The sequence below is a fragment of the Arachis ipaensis genome, chromosome B7 (assembly GCF_059453495.1).
Source record: "Arachis ipaensis isolate K30076 ecotype BB chromosome B7, ASM5945349v1, whole genome shotgun sequence".
Taxonomy (NCBI): domain Eukaryota; kingdom Viridiplantae; phylum Streptophyta; class Magnoliopsida; order Fabales; family Fabaceae; genus Arachis; species Arachis ipaensis.
This window is the reverse complement of record NC_142442.1, coordinates 104,580,817-104,584,403: the sequence shown is the minus strand read 5'-3', so window position 1 is coordinate 104,584,403 and position 3,587 is coordinate 104,580,817. Positions and strand designations below refer to the sequence as shown.

The window sequence follows — 3,587 nt, the reverse complement described above, 5'->3', positions numbered from 1 at the left end:
CTTGATTTCACTTGAAAGCTTTCGATCTTCATCCAATTGAGTAGTTATCTTGGAAGAGGAATGAAGAGATCAAGCTAGAAATGCTTTCTCATGCTGGACCAAATTGGGTTTGGATGGGTATGTGACTATAACCCTCTCAATACTTGATTTGGGAAATGCATTTGGTATAATCAGTGACCATACTTCATTTCTTCTCATGAGCAATTGACCAAGGAATTGGCTATTGATCAAGATTTGAGAGATTGAATTGCAAGAAATTGTAATTCAATCACTTAAGATTGCCAAGGAGATCAATGAGTGCATTGATTGAGGAAGAGATGAAAATGAACTTGATCCGGAGAATTGCAATATCTCCTAAGCCCAATGAACTCTCCATCTCTGATCTTACCCATTCTCTTTAATTTCTGCCATTTACTTTTATGAGCAAATCCCCCATTCTCATTTACAATTCTGCAATTTATTTTCAGTCATTTACTTCCAATCCTTTAATTCTAGCATTTACTTTTCTGTTATTTACATTCCCGCCATTTTATTTTCTGCAACTCTCAACCCAAATTCTGGATTCGCTCAACTAGAACATTCTTCTAATTAAAGTTGCTTGATCAATCAATCCCTGTGGGATTCGACCTCACTCTATTGTGAGTTTTTACTTGACGACAAATTCGGTACACTTGCCGAAGGGAGATTTGTTGTGAGACAAGTTTTCTATGCATCAAGTTTATGGCGCCGTTGCCGGGGATTGATTGTGCATCAATAATGATTAAATTGGAAGATCACTAGATTGAGCATTTTTATTTTTGTGAATTTCATTTTCTGTTTGAGTGATTTACTTTTTGTTTTAGTTCAACTTCTTCCCTTCCCCCTCTACTCTTTTGTTTTTCTATGTTATTTTCAATTCTGTTTGCTAACCCACTAACTGTTTGATATATTGCATCACCCACAACTAACAGTAATTCTGACACAAATACTTTCTGCACCTATCTTTTCTTGCTTGCACTTGATGGTTGTATGACAGGGAGAAGAAGCTGGGCTTCAACTTCCTTCGATTCTGAACCTGAGAGGACCTTCCTTAGATTAAGGAGGGAGGCAAGAGGAAAGAAAGTGGTTGGTACTGAGGAAGAAGAGGAATTCTTTGAACCAAACATGGAAGACAACATGGAAAACCATCATGAAGAAGAAGATTACAACCATGTGGGAGGAGGTAGAGCAAATCATGCTGGGGAGGATAGAAGAGTTTTGGGCTCCTACATCAATCAAAACCCAGGCAATTGGGGGAAGTAGCATCCAAAAGCCAACAATCCATGCCAACAACTTTGAACTTAAACCACAGCTCATCACCCTTGTTCAGAACAACTGTTCGTTTGGAGGAGGTGTTCAAGAAGACCCCAATCAATATTTGACCACCTTCCTGAGAATATGTGACACAGTGAAGTCTAATGGTGTTCATCCTGATACCTATAGACTGCTCTTGTTTCCATTCTCACTTAGGGACAAAGCAGCCAAGTGGCTGGAATCTTTCCCAAGGGAAAGCTTGACAACTTGGGAAGACGTGGTGAACAAATTCTTAGCAAGATTTTAACCTCCTCAACGAATCAATAGGCTGAGAGCTGAGGTCCAAACTTTTAGGCAACAAGATAGTGAGACTCTATATGAAGCATGGGAGAGGTTCAAGGACTTAACAAGGAGGTGTCCACCTGACATGTTCAACGAATGGGTGCAGCTGCACATTTTCTATGAAGGGCTCTCTTATGAGTCAAAGAAGGCCGTAGACCATTCATCCGGAGGATCTTTGAACAAGAAGAAGACTATTGAGGAAGCCATAGATGTTATTGAAACAGTAGCAGAGAACGACTACTTCTATGCTTCCAAAAGAGGGAACACAAGAGGAGTAATGGAGCTAAACAATGTAGATGCTCTGTTGGCCCAAAACAAGCTCATTACCCAGTAGCTAGCTGACCTCACAAAGAAGATGGAGATGAACCAAGTAGCAGCAATCTCCACTTCATCAACAACCCAAGAAGCAGATGGGAGTCAGGAGCAAGCCAACTACATTGGGAATTCACCAAGGAAAAACTATGATCCATACTCCAAGACCTACAACCCTGGATGGAGAAACCACCCAAACTTTGGGTGGGGAAGTGACCAAGAGCAAAACCAAGACCAGAGACGTTACAACTCCAACAACAATGCAGCTCACCAGCAATTCACACAGAGGACATCTCAACACCCTCACAACAACACTTCTCCGCATGCTTATCAAAACCAAAACAGTACATCTGCTCCGAATCACTCATCACTTGATGACAAGCTCTCTAAGATTGAAGCCTTACTTGAAGGAATATGCCAAGAGATTCAAGAAAATAAGGTGTTCAAAGAAGAGGTGCGAGCCAATATTAATAACCAGGGAGAGACCATTAGGAAGTTGGAATTCCAGGTAGGATATTTAGCTGAGAAGATTCCCAAACCTACTGATAGCTTCCCAAGTGACACGGAGAAAAACCCCAAAGGAGAAGCAAAGAAAGTAAGATGGAAAGATTACAAAATGGTCACTACGAGTGATCAAGAGACTGAAGACAAGCAAGGCAAACTTCGCAAACAACCTGAAGACAACTCAACAAAGGAGGAGGATAGAGATCACCAAGAACCAGAAATCTCACAACAAGAGCTGCTGAAGCTCTATGCTCCCTTTCCTCAACTGCTCAATGGTGCTGTGGGAAAGAGAATATACTCAAGGTTCCTAGACTTGTTTGCATCTCTGCATGTAAACATACCATTCATCAAGGTAATTCAACAAATGCCTGCATTCATCAAGTATATGAAGGAACTTCTTCCCAGGAAAAGCTCACTCAAAGGAGGCCAGACTATAATGATGAACAAGGAATGTAGTGCCCTTATTCAACCTGAGTTGCCTACAAAAAGAAGAGACCCAGGGAGTTTTCACATCCCTTGTGCTATAGGTGAAACTATGTTCGATAGAGCACTATGTGATTTGGGGGCCAGCATCAACTTACTGCCCTTATCCCTGGTGAAGAGGCTGCAGATCAATGAGATAATGCCCACAGATGTAATCATCAGACTGGCTGACAAAACTCAAAAGCAAGCAATAAGAGTGGTGGAAAATGTGTTGCTAAAGGTTGGGAAATACTTTCTCCCAACGGACTTTGTCATCCTGGACATGGAAGAGAGTTACACTCACCCAATCATATTGGGAAGACCATTCCTAGCTACAGCCAGAGCACTTATCGATGTAGAGAAAGGGGAACTAATATTGAGAATCCAAGATGAACGACTCAGCTTCAATGTTTTCAAACTCTCACAAGAAACAGATCAAGAGGACAAGGAACTCAGCACAAATGATAATGAGACACTGAAGGAGGAAACAAGCACTGAAGCACAGCCAGTTCATTCTGAGATCCCCTTAATAGATAAACAAGGAAAACAGCAATTGCCACAGCTCAAGGAAAAGTTGGAGGAACCTAAACCTCTAGAGGCAGGTGAAGACAGCATCACAACTCCTTGGAAAAAAGAGGTCACCAAGGGGAAGGCAACTTCAAAAGAAACAAAGAAGAAGGTACCAAGGAGATGGA

The 3,587-nt window shown here is 41.4% G+C and overlaps 1 non-coding gene across 1 annotated transcript; it reads right to left on the bottom strand.

Annotated features, from left to right (window-relative positions):
* Nucleotides 1–1,597: 1,597 nt before the first annotated feature.
* On the bottom strand, nucleotides 1,598–1,701 carry LOC148553602 (small nucleolar RNA R71). The gene has a single exon (XR_015892681.1). It is a non-coding gene; the product is annotated as a small nucleolar RNA R71 (small nucleolar RNA).
* Between the last annotated feature and the right edge of the window lie 1,886 nt (nucleotides 1,702–3,587).